This window comes from Salmo salar, chromosome ssa18, assembly GCF_905237065.1.
Source record: "Salmo salar chromosome ssa18, Ssal_v3.1, whole genome shotgun sequence".
In the NCBI taxonomy this organism is placed as follows: Eukaryota; Metazoa; Chordata; class Actinopteri; order Salmoniformes; family Salmonidae; genus Salmo; species Salmo salar.
The window spans coordinates 56009635-56022247 of NC_059459.1; positions in this window are offsets into that span (position 1 = coordinate 56009635).

Below are 12613 nucleotides of genomic sequence, written 5' to 3' on the forward strand. Positions count from 1 at the left end.
ATGCCCAACCCCCTTTCCAATGCGGCCCGGTTCCGAGAGAGATACACGGCAAACCAAGGCAGTTCACATAAATCCATTCATGATTTCTTACTCCAAGCGGGCGGTGGTTTTGTGTGCAAAGTATAGAAGTACTGTAAGTGAGAGTAGTTTCTAAATGTACCAACATTAAGTTTGTGTCTGTCTCTCTCTCGCCCTCTCTCTCTGTGTTACCATTTAATTAGATATTAAATAAATTATTAAACCAATTTGTGTAGGACTGAATCATAAGTAAGGCTCGGGTTTTTGCAGATGCAAGGAGGTTACGACTGTTCAGAATGATGATATGATACGAGGTAATGATTAATAAGTTCACTGTTTATAGATGTGATAGGTAAAGACCTTTAGAGTTTAATTCAGGAGATGGTAACTCTTTAAAGAACCCCTCTCGTGGTGCCCCAGATCGTAAGGAGTTAATTGTTACATTATTAAATTACTCGGGTAACAATTAAACATATTTAGGTAATTAGATAAACAACAGTCTTCAGATTCATGTTAAAGTTAAGTCACAACACTGTCAATCATTCTAACTCAGCTTTGCTGACCCTAAGGGAGAAGGTAAGGAAAGTGAGCAGACATTTTGGATCTCATGATGAGTGATACATGGAGACTTTCAACTATAATAATAATTTAGTGGGTGCTTATATTTGTCCTATTTATTTTACGCATGAAATGTGTTTTTTTGTATATCCCACTCCCCTTGAGACACCCTTGGAGAGTAGGGTCATGACCAGGGTCAGCCATTATCAACGGCGACCCTGGAGCAATTAGTGTTAAATGCGTTGCTCAAGAGCACATTGACAGATTTGTCACCTTGTCTGCTCTGGGATTCAAACTAGCGACCTTTCGGTTACTGGCCCTACACTCTAACCTGCTAGGCTACCTACAGCTTTCAACAAGTCAACACTGACTATACTATCAACTCTCACGTTCCCACACTTTGACAGGATTTCGAAACACACAGGTCATGTTAATGTCAAACACAGCCTAAGTACTGGCACCGTTTAGCAAGAGAACTAAAAGATTTTCAAAACCACAACAAGCCACCGAACAGTCTTTTATCTTAGAGCGTGTGGATATTGGCCCTGAAGTCATGTTTTGTCCCTGTTCTTTAGAGCGACACATAATGGCAATCTCCGTTCACTAGCCAGAGTCATTATGACTTAAAGGTTGATAGAAAAACAGAACCGACCGTCTCGTATCTTGGAGAGGACAGCTAATGGATGCAGATGTGTCTATCACAGGACTTTTTAACAAACCGTGGCAGTCAGCAACAGCTGTTTGTACTACGGAACTAAGTGTTGACGTGTTTCCAACGGAATTGTACACACTGTACGCCATTACCGTTATTACCAAAACAGTAGATGATTTATGGATTATTGTGACGTTAATATGGATGCTGCATAAAATCCATTAGCCATTCCCAAAAATGGATTGCTTAATTCACCAGATCTGAACATTGTATACATAATTCCTGATAAAGTGGGTAATGAACCAAAATGGAGACACGGTTGGAAGATTTATGCCTCATTAAAGGAGAAATTTACAGCATATGCTACCTTTGTCATTACACTAGAGCAGTAGTGGTATATATTTCCAATATATTGGTCTTCCTCATGCATTTGTATCGGTCCATAGGGAGCAGTGACTATGTAATAAGAAAACACTGATTTACTGGAAAAAACTGAAAAGCTCACAGAGAAAATATACTCTCTCCGATACAGGCGACAATAACAACAGGGAAGAAATCTCAATTAACTCCCCAAGCATATGAGGAACCTATTCAAATCAAAAGCAAATCAAATCAACAACCAAAAATATCACATACACATGGTTAGCAGATGTTATTGCCAGTGTAGCGAAATGCTTGTACTTCTAGTTCTGACAGTGCAGCGATATCTAACAAGTAAATCAACAATTCCACAACAACTACCCAATACACACAAATCAAAGTAAAGGAATGGAATAAGAAGATATAAATATAAGCAATGACAGAGCGGCATAGGCAAGACGCAATAGATAGTATAAAATACATTATATACATATAAGATGAGTAATGCAAGATATGTAAACATTACTGAAGTGGCATTATTAAAGTGACTAGTGATCCATTTATTTGTCAATGGTTGTTGTCCTTGATGATCTTTTTGGCCTTCCTTTGACATCGGGTGCTGTAGGTGTCCTGGAGGGCAGCTAGTTTGACCCCGGTGATGCGTTGTGCAGACCGCACCACACGAGAGAGAGCCATGTGGTTGTGGGCGGTGCAGTTGCCATACCAGACGGTGATACAGCCCGACATGATGCTCTCAATTGTGCATCTGTAAAAGTTTGGAAGGGTTTTAGGTGACAAGCCAAATTTCTTCAGAATACTGAGGTTGAAGAGGCGCTGTTGCACCTTCTTCACCACACTGTCTGGGTTGGTGGCCCATTTAAGTTTTCCGTGATGTGTACGCCGAGGAACTTTCCACCTTTTCCACTGCTGTCCCGTCGATGTGGATAGGGGGGTGCTCCCTCTGCTGTTTCCTGAAGTCCACAATCATCTCCTTTGTTTTGTTGATGTTGAGTGAGAGGTTGTTTTCCTGACAACATACTCCGAGAGCCCTCACCTCCTCCCTGTAGGCTGTCTCGTCGTTGTTGGTAATCAAGCCTACTACTGTTGTGTCGTCTGAAAACTTGATAATTGAGTTGGAGGTGTGCATGGCCACGCAGTCATGGGTGAACAGGGAGTACAGGAGGGGGCTGAGCACGCAACCTTGTGGGGCCCCAGTGTTGAGGATCAGCGAAGTGGAGATGTTGTTTCCTACCTTTACCACCTGGGGGCGGCCCTTCAGGAGGTCCAGGACCCAATTGCACAGGGCGGGGTTGAGACCTAGGGCCTCAAGCTTAATGATGAGCTTGGAGGGTACTATGGTGTTGAATGCTGAGCTATAGTCAATGTTCAGCATTCTTACATAGGTATTACTCTTGTCCAGAGGGGATAGGGCAGTGTGCAGTGTGATGGTGATTGCATCGTCTGTGGGTCTATTGGGGCAGTAAGCAAATTGAAGTGGGTCTAGGGTGAAAGGTAAGGTGGAGGTGATATGATCCTTGACTAGTCTCTCAAAGAACTTCATGATGACAGAAGTGAGTGCTACGGGGCGATAGTCATTTAGTTCAGTTACCTTTGCATTCTTGGGTACGGGAACAATGGTGGCCATCTTGAAGCTTGAGAGGACAGCAGACTGGGATAGGGAGAGATTGAATATGTCCATAAACACACCAGCCAGCTGGTCTGTGCATGCTCTGAGGACGCGGCTAGGTATGCCGTCTGGGCCAGCAGCCTTTCGAGGGTTAACACGTTTAAATGTCTTACTCACGTTGGCCAAGGAGAAGGAGAGCCCACAGTCCTTGGTAGCGGGCCGCGTCGTGGGCACTGTATTATCCTAAAAGTGGGCAAAGAAGGTGTTTAGTTTGTCTGTAAGCAAGACGTCGGTGTCCGTGATGTGGCTGGTTTTCCTTTTGTAGTCCGCGATTCTCTGACATTACTGACATTTTGCTTGTTTGATTGCCTTATATGATTGCCTTTGCTTGTTTGATTCCCAGTCACTTTTCCATGGTTAAATGCGGTGGTTCGCGAGTTCAGTTTTGCGCAAATGCAGCCATCGATCCATGGTTTCTGGTTAGGGTAGGTTTTTATAGTCACAATGGGTACAACATCTCCTATACACTTCCTTATAAACTCACTCACCGAATACGTCAATATTATTCTCTGAGGCTACCCGTAACATATCCCAGACCGCATGATCAAAACAATCTTGAGGTGTGGATTCCGATTGGTCAGACCAGCGTTGAATAGTCCTTAGCACGGGTACTTCCTGTTTGAGTTTCTGCCTATAGGAAGGGAGGAGCAAAATGGAGTCGGGGTCAGATTTGCCGAAAGGAGGGCGGGGAGGGTCTTGTATGCATCGCGGAAGTTAGAGTAGCAGTGATCCAGTGTTTTTCCAGCGCGAGTGCTACATTCGGTATGCTGATAGAATTTAGGTAGCCTTGTCTTCAAATTTGCTTTGTTAAAATCCCCAGCTACAAAAAAATTCAGCCTCAGGATGTATGGTTTCCAGTTTGCATGAAGTCCAGTAAAGTTTCTTGAGGGCCGTTGTGGTACCAGCTTGAGGGGGGGGATATACACGGTTGTGACAATAACCGAAGATAATTCTCTTGGGAGATAATATGGTTTGCATTGATTGTGAGGAATTCTAGGTCAGGTGAACAAAAGGACTTGAGTTCCTTCTCCATCTTCCTCTTCTCCGGCGGCGTTGTTTTGGGTCAGTCTCTGGAATCAGTTCAAATGCCCTGGGTGGTTCGGGCAAAGGATCCGCTTCGGGAAAGTCGTATTCCTGGTCGTAGTGCTGGTAAGTTGACGTCGCTCTGATATCCAATAGTTCTTCCCGGCTGTATGTAATAACACTTAAGAATTTCTGGGCTACCAATGTAAGAAACAATACATTAAAAAAATGAAATACTGACAAAGCTACTGGACTCTGTCAGGAGATGGAGACACTGTTTTATTGTATAACTAGGACCCGGAATTTGTCCTGGTTAACTCATGTCATGAAACAGACATTTCTCATCAGAAATATGTCAAAATATAGAGATTTAACCATAGTAGTTATATGTCACACCAAAATGACATATTAGTGATACACTACATGGCCAAAAGTATGTGGACACCCCTTCAAATTGGTGGATTCTGCTATTTCAGCCATAACCGTTGCTGACAGGTGTATAAAATTGAGCACACAGCCATACAATCTCCATAGACAAACATTGACAGTAGAATAGCCCGGACTGAAGACCTCAATGACTTTCAACGTGGCATCGTCAAAGGATGCCACCTTTCCAACAAGTCGGTTTGTCAAATTTCTGCCCTGCTAGAACTGCCCAGGTCAACTGTAAGGGCTGTTATTGTGAAGTGGAAACGTCTAGTAGCAACAACGGCTCAGCCAAGAAGTGGTAGGCAACACAAGCTCACAGAACGGGACCGCCGAGTGCTGAAGTGCGTAGTGCGTAAAAATCATCTGTCCTTGGTTGCAACACTTACTACCGAGTTCCAAACTGCCTATGGAAGCAACATCAGCACAAGAACTGTTTGTTGGGAGCTTCATGAAATGGGTTTTCATGGCCGAGCAGCCATGAACAAGCCTAAGATCACCATGCGCAATGCTAAGCGTCAGCTGGAATGTTGTAAAGCTCCCCGCCATTGGACCCTGGAGCAGTGGAAATGCGTTCTCTGGAGTGATGAATGACCCTTCCCCATCTGGCAGTCCGACGGACGAATCTGGGTTTGGCGGATGCCAGGAGAACGCTACATGCCCGAATCCATAGTTCCAACTGTATAGTTTGGTGGAATAATGGTCTGGGGCTGTTTTTCATGGTTCAGGCAAGGCCCCTTAGTTCCAGTGAAGGGAAATCTTAACACTACAGCATACAATGACATTCTAGACGATCCACTTTGTGGCAACAGTTTGGGGAAGGATCCTGTTTTAGCATGACAATGCCCCTGTGCACAAAGCGAGGTCCATACAGAAATAGTTTGTAGAGATCTGTGTGAAAGAACTTGACTGGCCTGCACAGAGCCCCGACCTCAACCCCATTGAACACCTTTGGGATGAATTGGAATGCCAACTGCGAGACAGGCCTAATCGCCCAACATCAGTGCCCAATCTCACTAATGCTCTTGCGGCTGAATGGAAGCAAGTCCCAGCAAGCAATATTCCAACATCTAGTGGAAAGCCTTCCAAGAAGAGTGGAGGCTGTTATAGCTAGCAAAGGGGCAACCAACTCCATATTAATGCACATAATTTTGGAATGAGATGTTCGACTAGAAAACATTTGGCCATGTAGTGTATGTCTGTTACAAGGAAAAACTCATGGCCTTATGTGAATAATTGTTTGTGCTCAGTGGGTCAGACTCACATACAGTACAGGAAATGCATACCCCATTAGGACCGAAACATTTCCTCAAATCCCTCCAAACACTGACAAAGTATTAATGTATCTACATACATATCCTGGACTTCTCTTGAAACTTGAAATGATAGACTATTACTTATTACAGTTTTACTATTGGGTGGTCTCAAGGTTCTGAATCTGGTATAGATTTGAAAGACATATAAATGCATAGCTTATGTGTCTGCATTTCTGCTGAGAGTGGGTTAGGAGGGCAACTATTATCTCTGCAGACATCTATATAGATTTTTTATTTTTTTAACTAGGTTAGGGAGCCATATTCTGAAAACATTAAATCAACAGTCAGGAAATTCCTATTGAACTCTCTGCAAATATCAGCAGAAACAATGATTGTGGAAAATTTGATTTAGGTTTGAATTGTTTGTGTGCTGCTCTAAACATGACCTTTAGATAGAAAAGCACACGTTTACAATCATCTTATGTTCAGTGTCTTAGCCTCAGATTATACAGATCATCCTGTGCCAACATGTGATGGTCAATTCCATAAAGGGCAGTTCTGTAATATTAGGCCACATCTGCAACAATGTTATCTATGTATTGCTATGTTTCCAACATGAATGAATGACATTCGAAACCTTTGTTGGTGTTCCGACCCCATCACCATTGCGACGACAAAAAACGACAGCAGTACTCATGTTCCTGTGCAGTTAGCAGGTGAGAACAATTTCAATAACACACCATCATTGAAAGTAACTGTCCAGAGTTTCCATATTTCTATGAAATATGACCTCTAATTAATTACAATTTGAGTGAAATAGTTTTCCTTCCCATTTCTTTTTATTAAATACATTACCGGTAAAAAGTTTTAGAACACCTACTCATTCAAGGGTTTTTCTTTATTGTTACTATTTTCTGCCAAGAGTGTGCAAAGCTATCATCAAGTAAAATAGTGTGTAACGGCTGTCTTTAGAGAGAGTGGACCAAAATGCAGCAATTACCCACAAACCCCAAAGGAAAAGTAGGCTACTTATGTGTGACTCCCAATCAGCAATAACCCTCTACAGCTGTGCCTGATTGGAAGCCACACGGCCAAAATAAACGAAACAAACCAACCTACACACTTCTCTTCTGCCACGTCCTGACCCAACTACACCCTCTACTGGTCAGGACGTGACATAGTGACTATTTGAAGAATTTGTTTAACACTTTTTTGGTTACTACATGATTCCATATGTGTTATTTCATAGTTTTGACGTCTTCACTATTATTCTACAATGTAGAAAATATTAAAAATAAAGAAAAAACCTTGAATTATTAGGTGTTCTAAAACTTTTGACCCGTAGTGTATCTTAAAAAGTAGAACTTTGGTGTTGGAATGGTATGGACGTACCTCATCCACAGAATGGTGTGGGCGTATACCGGTTATTAAAAATATTCATGCGATGAGATCATCCTATATGAGGAAATAGCAAGCATTTTTAAACAATCTGTTTGAGGTGGGGTTTTTGAAGTATTTTTCTCCAATTTTGCTTGACCACAAATACTACAACAACATTATTTGGCTATGAGTTAACAGAATATTAACTTTCAAAAGTGTGATTTTCACTGGACAGTTATTATAATGTTGGATGCTAGTGATTTTCTGTCACGTGCTGGTATGTGCCCTTTCATAGATAAGGTGGGGATTCTTTCCATCCATCTCATTAGAGCTTTCAGTAGAGAGGGTGATGACTGACAACACGCAAAGCACACGTCTGGTTTTCTGTCAGACACACGCGCACACGCACACATGCACACAGGACCATCGCTGGGACCTAATCTACTCCAGATGATGATCCCCAGTGACCCCTATCCTATACCCCATTTGCACCCCTCCCCAGGCACCCTAGGCTCGGGTCTGGGGAAGAACAATGTCACGTTGGAGTGGTAGGACACCTCCAAGCGCTACATTCCCCACCGAATGGGGCCCCCACTGATGTTTTTTTAATCATCCAGAGCTTAAAGGAAGCTGCTGTGTTCACTCAGGGTTTGACCCAGGTGTCTCTGACCTCCATAAGAACAAGAAACATAGGAGGAGGAGTGCACAACCAATATTAATTGGACTGCAGGCTGTCTAGGTGTGGTTGAGGTGTGAATACATAACATCTCCAGCTGACACTGACGGTTCGGACGTTACTGGAGAGAAAGCGTGAATGACATACACAGACATATACAGACAGACGGACACACATGCATACAGGGTTGGGTAGGTTACTTTTTAAATGTAATCCGTTACAGTTAATAGTTACCTGTCTAAAATTGTAATGAGTAAAGTAACTTTTGGATGACCTAAACTCAGTAACGTAAACGGATTACTTTCAGTTACTTTTGGATTACTTGTAAAACACATAAGAAGAAAAAAAAGATTATTACCAATTTAATAACATTTATTACAGCATGTTTGAGCCATGAAGCAGAGCCACATCAGAACACATCACAAAACATTGTGACAAAAATGTATTTAAGCCCTTTATACCTGCCTCTAACATGTGTCCTTTATCCTGATCTTGTTCATTTACACCTATAAGATCTGATCACGTTCAGACCACAATGTGTCTTTTAATCATGAGAAATAGAAATGAGAAATAGAAATATGAAGATTTTTTTTTTAACAACATGCACAGTGTAATCACACATTTAATCCACCAAGTAGTTTTTTTAAGTTTAAGCAAAAAAAAGTGCAACTAGGTGCAATAAACCCACATATCAGACATGGCATTGCAGTAGGCCTATTCTGAAGCTACCCTACTCAGATGATAGAAGGCAGAAATTGCTGTTGTATCGCAGCAAGGGGACATACTCTAGACGAGCATCAGACATCCTGTTTCGCTGAGGGGTAAACAGGTTTCCACCATAGCTGAAAAGGCGCTCAACTGGGGCACTGGAGGGCAGAGTTGTACTTCAGAAACAAGTTCTGGACTATGGGGAACAATTTCAAGGAGTCCAAAGACTTGTCTTTATCTTCGAGGTACTTCCTCACCTCATCCTCTGCAGTGCCACTGGCCCTTGTTGTTGAACCTCCGAACACAAAATAATTGTCTTCTGACTCCCTCATCAACCTCTTCGGAGTGTGTGTTCTCCATAGAAGCTGCTTCTTGAACTAATGTGCTTCGCATCTCCTCTCTCTTTCCAGGGTTGGGCCAACACAGTTGAAAATTTGGCACGGTAGCAGTTGCCATTTTTGCTTCATGGGTGCTTAGCATAGGTCCAAACCGGCGGTCTATAGCCTCAATGACCGCAGTGATGATGTGTGCAGAGAATGTCGCAAGAGGTATTTTCTCTGAGAGCTTAGACTTCAAGCTTAGGATTGTTGGGATATGAAAGCCAAGAAAATGCTTATTCTCTCCCTGAAGAAGATCAATAGAGAAGGATGGAAGGATGTCTATGGTGGTTTATATTGTTTGTCTAGAAATACAAACACATTTCTTTTTTTAAATCAATGCACTAATACAGTATTATACTTTGAGTTATGCTTGAATAATACAGGCATTTATTTGGGTTGAAAAAACAATTGAACAACAGGAAAACTACAGTGTGGCTTTATTGATTGTGGTACTCTTAAACCATAGCTAGCTAGCTAACTAAGTTAGCAACAACCCTGACAGTGAGCATCTTGTTCTGTTGGGTTACAGTGTGCAACTAGCTTTCAAAACATATTTTTAACTTTTGATTTAGCTAGCTAGCTAGGCTACGTAGCCCAGTGTATCTCACCCAACTATCTACAACTGATTTATCTTAGTTAAAATAGATTGAATTAGTGAAATTGTTAACAAATTAGCACAATAGCATACTATGATATCTTGCTAACTACAGTAATGTAAACTCACTCACTTTTGTACATCGCCTTGGTCCGTACAATTGACGTTATTTTAGCACCCCAAAAAACGTAATACTTCCAGATCAACTGTAATGTCAATACCATTGTAAAGCACAATTTCTCCCCTTTCCAACAAATTCCATTACGAGACCTCCACCCTGCCCGTTTCTGCATGATTCAAGAAGGCAATGAGCTCCGTCGGGTCTTTTTAAAAATGGCGGGTGGGGAAGCGAAACTAATGCGTGGTAGTGAGAAGGAGAGATGTTGTCTCGGAAAACTGCTTTTTTTCACTCGATCTGTCCAACTTATCACCTTATCGCCTCTAAAATGTAAATAAAACACTATAAAGAGTTTATATAATGTCTCATTACATACCTATTTGAAGGTTTGTGTCGAATTTGAATCGGGTTTTTAGGGCGGTGCTAAAGTGATCTTCAGAAGTTAACAGCGGCTTTAAGAGTTATGATCGCTTGCAGTGATGACGCAAAAAATGACTAGGTATCCCCACCGTCACTGTCCATTTCTTGTTTTTAAATGATGAGAGAAGTGCTACACCTGGTGGAGAGAGATTGTAAGACAGAAATAGTTGCTTTATGCGTGCTGTACGTTACGGCATGACATGTCACGATGTAACGGAGAGTCTGTTTTTTCAACTTTTCTCCAATACTATAGAGCCATTACCATGTCGATCAATGCTTGAATAGAAACGTAGTTCACATCCCAGATTTTGAAGTCAACACAGTCGCTACAGCCTCATTAGTTTTCTTTGCAGCCTCGTTTGAATGTCGCGGTTGCGCACATTTGTACGGAATGGGGTGAGTTTACGTCAGCTAGCAACCGACATGGCAACCTTAAGTGAGCAGCATACCACATAGTGTAGGAGAGTTGGCAAGCAAATTAGCAAACTAAACGGGCTAGCTAGCTAGAAATCTGACTAACTAGCTAGGTAGTACTCTTTGAAATCTCTGACCTGTGCTGGAACATTGGTAACATTGTGAAAACAACCTGTCTGTCTCTAGAGACTAGCTAGCTAAGCAAGCTAACGCGCCACACCTGCCAATCGTCATCCTTACCTCCAAGTGTTTCTTCAGGTTCGAAGTTGAGTCTCTGGATGTCAACAGCAGCTTTAACTGTTACATTCCTGCCCTTTTCTTCTTTGAACACAAATTGTTCTTTGAAACAGCATCCAAAAAATTAACTGCGTTGGTGCGCCATTCCTTTTTCTTTTGCGACCGTGTATGTTGCTCAGGCGGGAAGATCAAAGTATCACTTTTTCGGTTAATGACTGATGTTAATATGACAGGTAATTAAGAAAACAGGTAATTGTTTCATGGACATTTTTTTTCTACTTTTTTCAAAGTCTATGTAGCCCAGTAATCTGATTACAATATTTCTTTGCTGGTAACGTAACGGATTACAGTTAGTGTTTTTTGTTATGGATTACATGTAATCAGTTACTCCCCAACCCTGCATGCATATACACACACACAGCCATGCAGTGTTATCAGCGCTGAAAGGAACAACATATGGTGTTTCATAACAACAGAGTTCCGTGCATCTTACTACAAGCTGTCACAGTCTACAAAAGCCAAGCACTGATGTGAGAAGAATAAAGTACATGGAAGATGAGATAAACGCTAACACTCCAATGTTATATGGACTATTATCTCCTTTTGTGACATACATAGTGTGTTATCAAGTGTTTTGACATGCATCAGCACATAATGTTACAGCCTTGCTTCAGAGCCATACGAAACACGCTTTGCATATTTCTGAGTACCTCCAAGACGTATGATATCTACTAATGGTTTAGTTCAGGGATGGGCTCTGGGGGTGGGGGCCACAAAAAAACGGAACTCATCATGAGGGGTGGCTCGCGAAGAGAAAAAAGTTTTAATGTTAATTTCCTGCAGTTCTAAACATTTTGCTTGGTGCAGAGAGAAGATTTTGCAATTCTATAACTAATTTCATGCAATTCTACTAATATTTCCATGGGGCGGAGACAAATGTTTGCAGTTTTTAATATGATAACTGATGACCAATAGGCCCCACCCCGGTCGGTAATTAGACGATGCTTACTATATGTTTAGGATGGGGTGGGCGTAATCCGCGACCGTCAAGCAATCCAAAGGTTGCGAGTTTGAGGTGCGTCGGGACAACTGTAGCATTTTAGCTAATCCTTCACCTAACCCTTATTCTAAACATAACCCAATTCACATAACCTGATACATAAATTTACCTAACCTTAGTCGTTTTACTTCCGCTAACCTTTCACGCAAATTATCCTAACCTATGTTTTTTGTTCACCATACCACCAATGTCAATTCTCCCCGTAATTCTCTTTTGTTGTTATGACACAAGTAGCCTCGTCACAATGGTAGAAATCAGCTAAAAAGGGGGTGGGAACCAGGTGTAAATCAGTGACGCCTCGCAACACGTCAAACCAATCAAATCCCTCGCATGGCCGGAGCACCAAAGGTGCTCACCAGATTTGGGTCGTAGGAGCAACAGTGTGTGAGGACAAAAAAATGTAAACAAAACAGCATGCTACAACATGCTGGTTTTCAGAGCATTTCTCAGTTATTTTGAGATGCGCCAATACTGGCCAAATCAATCATCTGGAGTGATATTTGGCAGGCTAGCATGAGGGACAAGAAGTAGAAAGTCACAATGAGGTTTGTTATGAGAAAGGTCAGCTAACCTTGTAAGCTAACTAGGTATAACTAGCTACCGTTACTAGCTAGTTAAATGTATCTCACGATTATAAAGCAAACA